Source organism: Lampetra fluviatilis, chromosome 14 (assembly GCF_964198595.1).
Source record: "Lampetra fluviatilis chromosome 14, kcLamFluv1.1, whole genome shotgun sequence".
NCBI classification, from domain to species: domain Eukaryota; kingdom Metazoa; phylum Chordata; class Hyperoartia; order Petromyzontiformes; family Petromyzontidae; genus Lampetra; species Lampetra fluviatilis.
The window spans coordinates 13,380,794-13,396,232 of NC_136288.1; the positions used below are offsets into that span (position 1 = coordinate 13,380,794).

The 15,439-nt window shown below is 50.6% G+C and overlaps 1 protein-coding gene and 1 long non-coding RNA gene across 3 annotated transcripts in view; one reads left to right on the forward strand and one right to left on the reverse strand.

The window, feature by feature from the left end:
• LOC144935891 (phosphatidate phosphatase LPIN2-like) overlaps positions 1 to 15,439 on the reverse strand; it is a 57,925-nt gene that overhangs the window by 33,309 nt on the left and 9,177 nt on the right. The window contains exon 1 of one of the 2 annotated variants that reach the window (XM_078862748.1): positions 841 to 1,725. The exons of the other annotated variant lie outside the window; for it this stretch is intronic. The gene's annotated coding sequence lies outside the window, so the exon portion shown is untranslated. Of the gene's footprint in view, positions 1 to 840; positions 1,726 to 15,439 lie in introns of those variants that run through there. 2 annotated transcript variants of the gene reach the window in all.
• Positions 12,020 to 14,293, forward strand: LOC144935760 (uncharacterized). The gene is made up of 3 exons (XR_013637342.1): positions 12,020 to 12,235; positions 12,579 to 12,775; positions 13,142 to 14,293. It is a non-coding gene; the product is annotated as an uncharacterized LOC144935760 (long non-coding RNA).

The window sequence follows — 15,439 nt, forward strand, 5'->3', positions numbered from 1 at the left end:
CCTTCAACTTTTATGAACGACTAGGTTTCAAAGTTTCTTTATTAGGTATAGCCCTATGAGCCATTCGGCTCTTGAATCGGGTGCAACCGCAACAAACAAAAACATGAACCAGAAAACGTCTTAAAGTGACTGTGTGCAAACAGAAAATCTAAGAAAAGACAGCAAAATATTGCAAACAAATCACCGTACACCAACCCTGTGCAAATATCCCAGTGGGATGCAAGGTTAGCGATTTGTCGTATTATCTGGCTGTATAGCAAATGAAACAATTAATTTACTATGCAAGTTAAAAAAAATTGTTTTAATTTGTGTTTTTTATTTTATTTAGGGCCCCTTAATAACAGATGCTACAGGCCCCGTAGTAGCTTCATCCAGCACTGACTCGACCCTCTAAATTCATCATCATGATCATCATGATCATCATCATGATCATCATCACATCATCATCATGATCATCATCATGATCATCATCATGATCATCATCATCATCATGATGATGATGAATAAAACCTCGCCATTCCCCTGCGTTGGGCAACAAGTCGCCAGGCCCCAGCGTGTGTGGGGGGGGGCAACCCGTGCCCCCCACCGAAGACGAAGTTTGTGTTCGCCACGGGGCAGACAAGATGCGATGTTAGCAGTCATCGTCTCGAGCGCTCCAAACGCAACCAACCACCACCACCACCCTCAGTCTCTCTCGCGTTAGAGTCAACAAAGTTAGCGGAGAGAACCAACAAGACAGGCTGGGGAGGGGGGAGGGAGGGATGGATGGAGTCAAGTGAGAAGAAACGCCGGAACGAAGCTGCAACAGCGAGACGTCGTCACGGTCGTGGTGATCCTTACCTTGGCCTCTTCGCACTGTGGCTGCTGCTGCTGTAGCTGCTGCTGTGGTTGTTGTTGTTGTGGTTGTTGTTGTGGTTGTTGTGTCCGCGGGAGAGCAAAGGGGAGACCCGCACAGCCGCAATGAATGAAGTGAGCGGGCGGGCGTGCGAGCTTTGCCCTAGTTTACGTGGAGTGACTGCTGAGCCAGTGGGCTGCTCGGAAGCAAGTTAAGTAGGCGAAAGAGCAAACACATGGGGGGGTAGTAGGGGGTGGGTGGTGGTTGAACGCGAGAACGATTTACAAAACACGCACGGACGTAGCAAGAGCGAGCGAGCGAGGGAAATTGGCAAATCGCACAAAGTTCTTGTCAGGACATCGCAGCCCGGGTTCGTTTCTCTCTCTCTCTCACACACACGCGGACACACACCGAGACACACCCCCACACACACCGACACACACACACCGACACACACACACCGACACACACCGAGACACACCCCCACACACCGATACACACCCCCACACACCGACACACACACCCACACACCGACACACACACACACCGAGACACACACACACCGAGACACACCCCCACACAACGAGACACACACACACCGAGACACACCCCCACACACCGACACACACACACCGAGACACACCCCCACACGACACACACACACACCGAGACACACACACACCGAGACACACCCCCACACACCGACACACACACACCGAGACACACACACACCGAGACACACCCCCACCGAGACACACACACACCGAGACACACACACCGACACACACCGACACGCACACCGAGACACACACACCGAGACACACACACCGATACACACACACCGAGACAGAGGAGACACGCGTATTGCTCCTCAACTTGCCCCGGTCGCACGCTCAGTCGGGGGAGGGAGGGAGGGGGGACGACACCGGGAGGCGTGGCCAGGGCTAAACCACGTGACCCGCCCGCCGGATGACATCACGGCGGCCCGCGACAGCCGCGGACACATCAGCTGATCGCGCCACCCGAAAGGCGATTGGTGGGTGGGGTGGGGTGGGGGGAGGCTCGCTCGAGAGCAGGGGGGGGGGCTTTGGTGGGGTTGGGCTTTTGTGGGTGGGTGGGTGGGGGGAGGCTCGTTAGAGCGGGGGGGGCTTTGGTGGGTGGGGGAGTAAGGCTCGCTAGAGAGCAGAGGGGGCCTTGGTGGGGGGTGGGGGAGCCTCGCGAGAGCAGGGGGGGCTTTGGTGGGTGGGGTGGGGGGAGGCTCGCGAGAGCAGAGGGGGGCCTTTGGTGGGTGGGAGAGGCTCGCGCGAGCAGGGGGGGGGGGCTTTGGGATAAAAAACAACCCTCCCCCCACTCGAGGGTTTCCAGGTGCAGAACGTGGTGTTGTCGGGAGCCGGTGAGACCTCCAGAGGCCAGGGTGGTGGTGGTCTCGTTTGTGGGAGTGACCTGGGGGCATCGTTGTGCCAGTAGGGGGCGATTATCGCTCCCGTGCGTGTGTGTGATCCACATTGAGTGTTCGTTTGTGGATAATTAAAAACATAAATGGCACACGTGGGTCCTGACGCCGGCACACAACGGCCTCCTCTTCTCGAATGGGTTTAATTTGGATGTTTTTGAACGATGTGCAAGACTATCGCGTGTTTGTGTTGCTTGTTGTTGTAAGGTCCTTACCCATCTGGCTGCTCCAGTAAAAAAACAAAATATGCTAATGACGTAAAGGGGATCTTTTAGCTCCAATGTGAAGCGGACGATGCTACGGTTAATAAACTAAACATTTTTATTTTACCAGGTGAGGCCCACTCAGCTATACAGCTTTTTTCTTCAGAAGACAACAACCAAGAACGACAGCTCACCCCTAAGTGTCTCATCGTCACGTGGGCAATCCATGGCAGGAAAAAAATAACTCGCGACGATACGCACGGCCGCGGTATTAACTAGGGTGGCCGCTGGGATCTAACCCGCGGTGACTGTGGGAGGAGTGGCCGAGCGCGCTCCTGCTAGGATCATGCGTCACTGTCGCCACCCCCCTGAAGGTGAATGACCTCCGATAGCACGGCGAAAAAAACAAGCATCTACCCAGTCATGGTACAGGTTAAGTTTTTTTTTTGGGGGGGGGTGAGTCTCATTGTTATACAACAATGACTGCAAGTAAAAATATATAAATATGCATTATTATATTTATTTTGTGTACAATGGTTTCGAGATCCTCTTTAAAAAAAAAATGCACGAATTTAATGTGCGGTGTTTTTTTTCGTTGCACTGCGATATGAAGCTGGCAATGTTTTTTTGTTTGTCCCCGCACCTCCGATAAGCACGGTTTGGCGACGTACGGTACGAAAGAAGTGCAACATACATCGTACATAACAACCTGACGTTGAGTCCCGGCCATGGCTAATGTCAATGGGCGAGCGAGCGTTATCCGAACCACGTCAAGCTTTCGTGACCAACATTATTCACATTGATCCCTCTATTTGGGACGGAAACAGGATGATTTCTCCAGAAATATGTCCGTCGGCTGATGCTGGTGGTTGTAAGTACTGGCGAAACATCGTGCTCGAATTATAAATGTTGTGGGTTTACTCTCCAACACACCCGTGTGCTGTACTCGTAACGAATTGGCACGTTCTGTTTACGTGACAAACGCCTTAATTCATTCACCTTCAATTGGCTGTGTCGGGTGGTGGCGGGTTTACCGACACATTTATATTTACGCGATCTAACCCAAAAACCTCACTTATGGGTGTCTTAACCAGCCCTGCACACACACCATCAGCCCCCCCCCTTCACTCAACAGCGCAGAGTGGTGAAGTATGGTCAAACAACCGTCACGACCGGCAAAGCCGCGAGGGTTGTGCACATTATGACTTATTGAAAAGTTTTTCAATAACTTGCTCAAAACGTGTTCCACTTGCCATTTAAACGCGGGACAAATTTCGATGCATTTCTGTTTGCCACATATGCCGTTTTTTTTCCTCTTGCTTTACTGAAAACACATACGAGTTTTAAAGGCCCTTTAGGATAGCGCTCTGCAGCTACGACAGGCCACCGTCGTTGTTGCGTTTGCAGGCGTGCGAGCGGCGTTGTGAAACCGAGCGTCGCATGACAAATTACATAAAATTACAGATTTGCAAACAGCATCGCACCCTGTGTGTGTGTGAACCATGCGTACGTACGTACTTACGCTCACGTGTGCGCGTACTTACGTATTTACGCAGGCACGCACGTGAGCGGACGTTCATCGGGTGAACCCAAACTCCGGTGAGTGACCAGGCCAGCTCGTGTTCCTTCCCGCTGTCCCACTGCGCATCGTCGTAATCATAAACGACACTTGTAAAGTGGTGCATTTCATCCGTGGATCCCAATGCTCCACCGTGTATGGAAAGCCAGGGTATAAAGAGAACCTGAAGGGTGAACGGGCAGCAACTAGCGGCGGTGTAAAGGCCAGTGTTAAGAGATGAGTTTTCAAGACGAGACTTTATCGCTCAAACGACTCCCGATTGTCTCATGAGCAAAGGCACAAAGCGTTTCATAGTCTGGGAGCTGCACTTTGGCAACAGCCCGATCACCCCAGGAACAGAGCCTTGACCTCGCTGTCCTTAGAAGAAGGCAATCCAAAAATCTTAGCGACCCCGTATGGAGAGAAAACAGGGTCATATCCTCAAATCTTGTAGCTCAATTTTAACCCACTTCCCAATGTGGTATCGACTGCAAACTTCGTATACTTATGTCTTACTGATGACAATACTATATTCTATCATTTTTTTTAAACAATCTTTTTACGCGCTTTCTATTAACTCTGTCTGTTGTTGTCATATCCTCAAATCTTGTAACTCAATTTTAACCCACTTTCCAATATGTTATCGACTGCAAACTTGGTATACTTATGTCATACTGATGACAATACTATATTCTATCATTTAAAAAAAATTAAACCATCTTTTTTATAAGTTATGTTTCGCCTTGGGTCTAATTGTCCACGCTCAACTCAAGTTAGCTGTAAATCACCACGCTCCCCTTACGTTATGGCAAGCCTCGGGGCCACTTCCTGGAGTCGTGGAGTTCTGTCATTACTCGTACGGTACATTTCATTACAGCGCGTTTTAAAAAAAGTTTTTTTTCATTTATAATCAAAATATATATTGTTATATACTGGAGGAACCCAATGAGCGATACAGCTCTTTTTCACAGATGTCCTGTAGGCGCGGGTAAGAACGTCACAACAACTACAACAACACAGTTGTAGTGCAGATTACAAGGTAAACTAATTACCCAAAAACACACCTGCAATACAAAACCATCCCCATCCTACCAGGCAAAAACCCACTGTGTTATTAACTTGTTTTTCAGAAGCGACCTGGCCACAGATGATGGCTCAACAAAGCGGCCCATCATTTGGAAATTTGTCGCAGCAAAATCATCTAACCGTGAGCATCCATCCTTTGTTGACAGCGCTGCCCTCCTTGCTATACATCAGGACACGGACTTTGTTTTATATCATCAACTTTATAATGAACTCTCGGATCTTCGGCTCCAGCACATCTGCGCATACCGATAAGCACGCATCCGATTACAATTAAGCGGGAGATGCCATTGCCGCTGTAACGCGAGAGGCAAGGGGCCCTTGTAATATTACACCACCGAACGCTCTGCACTGGAATGATGATAAATCCATTGGGGGTGGGGAAGGGGGCGATGTACGTCCACAAATTCAGCGCTTTGTGCACATATGCCAATTAAAAAACAACATAACTGGTTTACATTATTGTTTATTTTAGTTTTGCATTTTGACAGCTTGTGTTGTGGTTATTGAAAACATGATCCCTTGTATAAAGGTATCAGTGTTTGTACCAGTTGAAAGGGTAAAAACCTATTACTATTACATTATTGTGTTTTATTTATCAACATCTATTCCCAATGGTGTAAAGTGCAGTCTCCAACTCTCATTATCCAGTCGCGATGTACGTGTCACGAAGGAGGGCCATTGCCCAAAACGTCGCCTATTCCTCCGCCCCCCACCCCTCCTTTAAAGGCCACACACAGAGCGTTGTTATTCACAGCGTGTGAGATGTTCGCCATGGAGTGCACACACAGAGATGCATGCATGCATCTCTGAACTTGTTTCGCTCACCGTACGTAGCCTGCCATGCTCATCGAATGTGTGTGGGTGAAGAGACGTGGGGGGACGACGACAATAAACTAAACACAAAAATAACTTCTAAAATAAATTAGTTGTTTTCCATCAGGATGTAAAAGTGCACAGCTCCAGTGGCACAGAAGACGACTGTGCTGGCAGTCAACTTTGAAACTGAAACTCCTTGTGCTGCATGCTTCCGTTTTTCCGCATCAGTGAACAGGAAGGGGTGGGGGGGCTCCTAAGGGCCCTTGGGACGATGGGGGGGGGTACACCGTGAAGTGTTCGTGGCAGTAATTGGCACCCTGTTTGGAGTGGTGGTGACGGTGGTCTGTGTGTGTGTGCGTGGGGGCATTCACCCTCTGAGTCACTGTGAGTCGTGAGCGAGTTGGGAAGGAATTAAGTGGCGCCGTGACTGTAGTACGTGTGTCTGTGTGTGTGCGTGTGTCTGTGTGTGCGTGTGTCTGTGTGCCACTAACACACGCACGCACTGCAGTACGTGCGTGTGTGCGTGTGTGTGCGTGTGTCTGTGTGCCACTAAACACACACACAATGCAGTACGTGTGCGTGTATGTGCGTGTGTCTGTGTGCCACTAACACACGCACACACTGCAGTACGTGTGTTTGTGCGTGTGTGCGTGTGTGTGCGTGTCTGTGTGCCACTAAACACACACAATGCAGTACGTGTGTGTGTGCGTGTGCCACTAACACACACACTGCAGTACATGTGTGTGTCGTGTGTGTGTGTCGTGTGCCACTACACACACACACCGTGTAGCCTTAACATATTGTTGGGGCAAGTGCTGTTAGCGAGCACCTATGAAGGCCGGCACGGCGCTCGAGGGGGTGGGAGGCCAGCACTATGCCCGGCCGCCTTTGTCTCTCCAGTTGTCTGGATGTTTACACACCGCGCGAGGTACTTATTTTAGGCCAAGTCGACCTAGGGGAGGCTCATGACCGGTTCAGATATTTGTCACCGATGTTGGCCGTGCGCGGGAATCGAACTCGAGTCGCCGCGTTCTTAACGTAGTGCGCTGACTACTACAGTACCGTTCCCCGGACACACAACACACGCACGCAGACACACTCACCGCACGCAGACACACTCACACCGCACGCAGACACACACTCACACCGCACGCAGACACACAACACACGCACGCAGACACACTCACCGCACGCAGACACACACACACCGCACGCAGACACACACACACACCGCACGCAGACACACACTCACACCGCACGCAGACACACACACCGCACGCAGACACACACTCTCACCGTCTCCATAGCACGGCACTGTATTAACAGTCAATTCAAAAGCCGCGAAGTGCAAATTTGACAAATGACTCACAAAACACACACGCAACAGATAATGCATGCCTTCTGTCCACCCCCATCCCCGTCCTTATAAATAATAACAGGACGTTACCCGCATTTAAAAACAAAATTCAGCCGAGTGGCCCTCGGATCGCTCAGGGGGTCGTCAACACCTCTGCGTGCACGAAACGCATCAAAAACAACAACGACCACGTCGTGGTTCTCTCGAGGGCAACAAGCAACACGGGCCCTTCCTACCTGCCTCCCTCCTCCACGGGGTTCAGGGTCGGGTCACTCGCGCGAACACCGCTGCAGTGTTGCCAGCTCGCAGTTTATGATCTCATTGGACCTTGCTTCGGCGTCAGATTACGGCACGGGTTGCGGTTTTTCCTCCGGCGGGATTAATCCGCCACTGCATGCACATTGTTGCAACGCTCGTGCCGTGAAAGCAGGTAGCCGAGATTGTGGGGTTCAGAGTTTGACTCGAATACCCAGGGCGAGTGACGATTCACGTCGCGACGACAACAGCGAGTTCATGGGCCATGCTACGATTCAGATGAAGATTCTGGTCGGAATTCACGTAATGGGTCGAATCCATCTCGTCTGCGTTGTTTGTCGCGTTGTTCCATTTTTGTTTATTATTTTAGTGTCATTCGGCCCATTTAGGCGATATGTATCACTCAGATCACGTGTGCAATCCGAACAGATCTTTTGAATCGAGATTGAAAAGTCATTTTTTTAGAATTGATTTGTGTTTAGTTTGTTGTCCTTTGCCTGTGCACCTTCGATGAGCACGGTTAGAAGTGTACGGTGCGAAAGAAGTTCAACATACAGGGACTCCTCTGATTTCTTTCAGAGGTCCGAACAAACCTGTCCATATGTCCAGGTTGCCTGTTCGGACCGAGAGTCGTAAGTTGAACCTCCACGCAATAGACGGCGGTGGTGGCATCTACATCTGCAGAACGTGAAGAACCAGTGGCATCTACATCTGCATAACGTGAAGAACCAGTGGCATCTACATCTGCAGAACGTGAAGAACCAGTGGCATCTACATCTGCAGAACGTGAAGAACCAGTGGCATCTACATCTGCAGAACAGGAAGAACCAGTGGCATCTACATCTGCAGAACAGGAAGAATCAGTGGCATCTGCATCTGCAGAACGTGAAGAACCAGTGGCATCTACATCTGCAGAACAGGAAAAACCAGTGGCATATACATCTCCAGAACGTGAAGAACCAGTGGCATCTACATCTACAGAACGTGAAGAACCAGTGGCATTTACATCTGTAGAACGTGAAGAACCAGTGGCATCTACATCTGCAGAACGTGAAAAACCAGCGGCATCTACAATCTGCAGAACGTGACGAACCAGTGGCATCTACATCTACAGAACATGAAGAATCAGTGGCATCTACATCTGCAGAATATGAAGGACCAGTGGAATCTACATTTGCAGAACATTAATCTCTGCGCCGCTGCTAAATATTATCGCCTCGCTTGTACACAATTGTTTACCACATGAGCGTACATATTGAATTGTACTAGGCACTGGCAGGGGGGGGGGGGGGCACGTACCCCCCAATGATCCTATCGAAATCCCTAATTTCGATCGGATCATTGGGGTATATTAGTAATAAATCGGCATTTTGCGACCCTCACTGTCACTGTGTAGCATATTATTACGTGTCAGGGACTCTATGAGATGATAGGACAATAGTCTGAGTCCATAATTGGCAATAAGTAACGGCAAAGCAGTTATAAGTGACTCAGAATTGTGCGCAGTTGCGTATACAGGACACGACTTCCCTGAAGGCATCAACACCTCCAGCGAGCGCGATGCCGATCACACAACGCGGTTCGATTTCGACCCCCGATCGATGGCTGCGCCATCGCCGCACACGCGTCGAATGAAAAGCAAGGGACAAGTCCTTACTTACTAACAACTCCTCTATCAGTTTTCATTGCTGGAGGGGTTGCCTCCCTATACCTGAAAACCTTGGCTCCGCCATTGCTACTAGGGCAAGCCTTAGCACACCGTTTGGATAACTTTGCATACATCGCACCTAATCGATTCGCAACACGAAAGACGAAGGACAAAGATCACACCACACGCATGCACGAGCAGCAACTGGATCCCAGTAAATGTTCCGCGAGCGGTTAGGATTTAATGGTTACACGCATGCCGATGAACGACACCTCTCCGCCCCCCCCCCCCAACGTTGCTGCCACAGAGTCTGGCTCCGTTGACGCGGCTGCGTGTGATCTTTTGAAGAGTGGCGAATGTTGCGAGCATATTTTTGCGGTGGGTGTTTTGGGGTTGTTTTTTGTTGGGGCGGGGGGGGGTTTGGTGGCCAAAGGGGGCGTTGCGAAATGCACAACAAGACGGACTGGTGTGCTTGGCCAATGAGCGCCCCGAGAAAACGTGGTGTGTCCCCTGTGCCAACCAATCAAAACGAAAGGGTTTTCTCCACCCCCCCCCCATCACTCTCCACTCCCGCCCACTCCCCCCCACTACCCCCCCTACTCTCCCTCCCCAATCTTCACCCCCCCCCACCCACACTCCCCCCACCATTCACCCCCACTCTCCCCACCCCTCCCCACAACCGAGAAAGAGTTACCAAGCAAAAAAAAGCCCAGAGGTCAAAAGGTGAAAAAAACAAGTCCGTCAACTCTATATATTTTTTTTGTTCCCCATCTGTTTTTTCTTTATCTTCTCCCAAACATACAAGCCGTGTGTAATGCTGCATGTGTTGAAGCAATACACTTCCAGGATGATTATTATTTGGGTGTAACACACACTTGTCAAGAATAGCGTACGATGTCTTACAACCTGCCTTGAATTTCCTCCTCCACTTGACCACCTCATATATTCCGTCCCTCGAATGCTATCAATGCTGCTCTTATGTATCATACATATGCCGTTGGTTTTTTTCACGTAATAGTTTTTTTTTTACTGGTAGGAACCACCTGGTTCCACCAGCCCACAGGAGATTATTGTGTCCGTCCGTCCGTCGTGCATCCAAAAATGGGAGGGGTGGGGCTGGGTGGAGAGGGGATGGTGGGGAGGGGCTGGTCACCCCGTGGTGCCCTTATAAAGCTCAACGTTTAACCTTCTCACGCCGGCTTGTGCCCGCCCTCACAGTCGGCCATATTTGCGGAATACACCACGCCGCCGTTGACCCTGACCATTGACCGAGCAACCCAACGTTCCTACCAGCTCCCTCCGCAGGAATGTGTTATAATATTGAACAATTTCTACTGTTCGGTTCTTTGAGCGTGGGAAATGCGTCGTTATTATAATTCAACAAAGCCGCACGATCAAGCATGATCCTGGTGTGTGGATATTACAGAGCTAAGGGATAGATCGGTGCTTGGGCGAAAAAAAAAACTCGCTGGATTTTAAACTCCACTACACGTCCGCGGGCTCATTTTAAACACATGGTAGAATCCGTTTCCTGCTGTCGAGCAATTATGAGGCAGCAGGCATCTCCTGTTTAAAGCCAGTGGTGGAAATTCCACGTTCATATGTCGGGGATGAGTCAATATGGTGGTGTGGCCTAGCGATAGAACAGTTCGAGGTTCGAATGCAGCTGCTGCCCTGGTTAATACTGCGCCGGTGCCCACTCTCGCAAACGAGACGATACCCTGGTCTCTTGAGTTCGCCACCTTGTTCAACAAAACACCACCGGACTGTTTGTCGACTTGCCACAACGTGGTACGCGTTTAGCCTCCAATGAGGGGATGATAGGCTGAGTCATGGCTGGCTCCGACTTGAACTCACAACCTTCCGATTGCAAACAACGGCTCTAAACCACTGTGCTACCTGGCCAGAGATTGGCTTCCTGATGCACAACTCAGTGGGTACACTGGTGAGAAAGTGCAGTCGTTAGTAGTTGGGTGGCTGACCTCTGCATCTTCCGATCTGCGTGCAATTCCTCCACCACAGTAACAAAAAAAAAGTTTAGAGTAAATACCTCGACCAATCACAATCACTCCAAACCACAAGAAGATGTACGCTCCGTATCCCAACATGTTCAATCACACCGTCGCTAGTCGGGGGGATTGCTTGACCATACTTCTCCACGCTGGTCAGCGTGGACTTCGTGACAGAGGGTGGCCAAGGACAGGATTAAGTCATCGCTCGTCACTTTGGGAGTTATCAGTGGCTGGCAGTCGCCCTCTGTCCACAGCCGCCTGTGCCCGCTGCTATTCTGTGGCAAGGAACTAGGAGTGACACGCCAGCGCACATCGCCAGCTACAGGCAAAGTGCGCGGCCCCAAGGTTGAAACGCAGAGAACAGGACACACCGTTCCTTACCGAGGCGAACGCATTATGTTATTATCCGCTGCCGCCACCGCCGCCGCTGCTGCGTTGGCAGTGGCGCACAAAACAACTCGCTCAACACATTCCTGAATAACACCGCGGCGCTGAGAAGGGACATTTTTTTTAATAGGCGACGTTTCAGGCAACGGCACCTTCATCAGAGCACAGAAGTAGAGGGGCCGTGTACCACAGTCGCGTGTTATTTAAAAAAAAAATCCCTTTTTTTAAGCGCCAATGCGCGTAACACCCACGTGGGTCAAGGACAAAAGTGCGCCCTGGCGTGGCTTAGCCGTTTAGCTCCATGACGAGGCAGTGACGGCGATTAAGGCCGCGTCACTGACCGCAACCCCCGCGTTTCTTTGAACGCTCGCAGCAGCAACGCGATCACCGCAGTCGACGTAGGGTCGGTTATCGTTGCCACGGTGGCGTCCGAATGTCGCGGACGATGCGAAAATCACAACGCGGTCATGCAGAATCGGAATCTTCATTTCTCCTGGAGGAATCCGATGAGCTATGAAGCGCTCTTTGTTTTTTTTGTTTTTGCAGACGTCCAGTAGCGGCGGGTAAGAAAGTTGCGACAACAAGCAATGCAAGAAATACGATAGGAGTGCAAAGTATGGGAAAGGTAAACAACTCACTTAATAAGTAATATTTTAAAAACACGCTTTTATGAAATGTACTAGTAATGGAAGAAGTCCACGACTCCAACGTTAGTTGACCGTGGACAATTAGACCCAAGCCGAAACATAACATAAAAACAATGTTTTAAAATAAAAAAAATATTTTATATGATAGAATATAGTATTGTCATTAGTTTGACATAAGTTTACCAAGTTCGCAGTCGATACCACATTGGGAAGTGGGTTAAAATTGAGTTACAAGATTTGAGGATACAACAACAACAACAGTGTGAGTTAAATAAAAGCGTGTAAAAAAAAGCGACAATTTTTTTTTGTTAATCTTACCAGGCGGAGACAGGCGGGCAGGAGGTGCCCAGTGTGATGCTACGCCAGGAACCGCACGCACACCCTCTCGCTGTCAACCACGTCAATCGTTTTGCGTCGAGAAAAACGACAACAACAACAACAACAACCCCAAAGTGAGTCTGTGCTCCATAAGCAGCACTGGGGCATCGGTGCTCATCGCCTGTTGACAGCCCTGAATCGTAAGTTGGAAAATTCCACATTTCTATGGCACGGGCGAAGTCTATCCACAGCACAACCAATGTTTACTTCCTCACAAAATTGTACCTATTTTATCAACCCCGGAGACAAATGTACACGGGTTTCATCTTTGTTTGGAATCATCAGTACAATATTGTCATACTGTTTTAGACAGCAGAGACAGCAGCATGACGACGAGACAACTGTGCGTTTATATTCTTAGTTCTTTCGGTAAAGTCACGTAGAAGGGAAATAATATATTTATATTATTTTATTACTTCCCTTCTACGTGACTTTACCGAAAGAACCAAGAATATGAATCCCTGCAGTCACGAAAACTGTGCGTTTATCGGTTTCATCCCTCTTAGGAATCATCAGTACAGCGCAGCCAACAGCTGCCGCGTGCTCACCGCCGTGGGGACCGCTTTGCACCGCGCGCTAAGGGCGACAGCGACCCAATCTGAAGCAATTTTCGCGAGCGATGAGAAACCCGTCGTACTGCAGGGTTGCTCAACACGCTGGACGCACGCCCCTGGGATGAAGCCATTAGAATTGCTCGGCGGCGTAACGTGACGCTGAGCGAGCGACCGTGTGTCAGCGCTCCGGCTAAACATAGGCCGGGGGAAGAAATTCAGCAGGGCTCTGCACTTCGTGGGGAGCCTCTTCTTACTCGAGTGCCAAATGAGCTAAAGAGGAACCGTCGTGTCGCCTGCATCGGGAGTTGCGGGGCGGGCGGGGGGCAGTATCCGACGGACGTTCATTTGAATGTGCTCGGGTTACGGATTGTGAACGCGGCCTTTACCGCAACATCCCCAGGGAAGCATCGGCTGAGCAATTTCTCACTGAAACTACAAAGAAAAAAAATAAACTCTAGATTTTTTTTATTGTACCAGGTAAGGACCACTCAGCTATTGCAAAGCTCTCTTTAGGAACAGACCTGGCTATCCCAAGTGACAGCCCAACGAAGTGGCTTGTCGCGTGGAGAAGCACGTTGATTCTAAATGTGGAGGGGAAAACCGGAGGCCCCGGAGACAACGTGCACGCGACCATAGGCGTCAGGGTCGGGATCGAAGCCACAACCTCCTGTACACCAGGCGAGGTAGTTAACATCTCACTGACTGACAACTAGCCCTGGACTTTTTCTGCTCTAAATGTTCGATTGAAACACATTATTTGGTGATACTGCACGAGTAACGTGGAGGTGTTCCTGAAAAGGAAAAAAATAAATATAAAGCAGGTGACGTTTCAAGCACGGCCCCTTCTTCATAACACGCCTTCCTTTTTCAGGGCACAGTGTTACTAGACGGACGTGTTGACTTTGTTGTTCAGAATCAGTCTTTATTTAGACGGCAGGGGTAATCCGATGCGCTATGAAGCTCCTTTTTCACAGGTGTCCAAGTAGGGGCGGGTCAGCAATAATGCATTGTGTTTGTATGTATAATTATTGTAGAGTCAACCTACTGTGTGAGTGGACTAGTGGCCACGGGAGGTAATGGCAGGGGAGTCAGCCTGCAGTGCGAATGGACTGGTGGCCACGGGAGGTAATGACTGGGGAGTCAGCCTGCAGTGCGAATGGACTGGTGGCCACGGGAGGTAATGACTGGGGAGTCAGCCTGCAGTGCGAATGGACTGGTGGCCACGGGAGGTAATGACTGGGGAGTCAGCCTGCAGTGCGAATGGACTGGTGGCCACGGGAGGTAATGACTGGGGAGTCAGCCTGCAGTGCGAATGGACTGGTGGCCACGGGAGGTAATGGGCAGGGGAGTCAGCCTGCAGTGCGAATGTACTGGTGGCCACGGGAGGTAATGGCAGGGGAGTTAGTCTGCAGTACCAATGGACTGGTGGCCACGGGAGGTAATGACAGGGGAGTCACCCTGCAGTGCGAATGGACTAGTAGCCACTGGAGGTAATGACAGGGGAGTCACCCTGCAGTGCAAATGGACTGGTGGCCACTGGAGTTAATGGCAGGGGGAGTCAGCCTGCAGTGCGAATGGACTGGTGGCCACGGGAGGTAATGGCAGGGGGAGTCAGCCTGCAGTGCGAATGGACTGGTGGCCACGGGAGGTAATGGCAGGGGGAGTCAGCCTGCAGTGAGAATGGACTGGTGGCCACGGGAGGTAATGACAGGGGAGTCAGCCTGCAGTGCAAATGGATTACTGGCCACGGGAGGTAATGACAGGGGAGTCAGCCTGCAGTGCGAATGGACTGGTGGCCACGGGAGGTAATGACAGGGGAGTCAGCCTGCAGTATTAATGGACTGGTGGCTATGGGAGGTAATGCCAGGGGAGTCAGCCTGCAGTGCAAATGTACTAGTAGCCACGGGAGGTAATGACAGGGGAGTCAGCCTGCAGTGAGAATGGACTAGTAGCCACGGGAGGTAATGACAGGGGAGTCAGCCTGCAGTGAGAATGGACTGGTGGCCACGGGAGGTAATGACAGGGGAGTCAGCCTGCAGTGCAAATGGACTACTGGCCACGGGAGGTAATGGCAGGGGGAGTCAGCCTGCAGTGCGAATGGACTAGTGGCCCCGGAAGATAATGACAGGGGAGTCAGCCTGTAGTACGAGTGGACTGGTGGCTACGGGAATGATCGAGAATTGGAGCGTGGCCAGGTGACGGAAGAAGACGGTGGAGTCGGCTGGTGGAGCGAGCGGTCTAAAAGGTTCG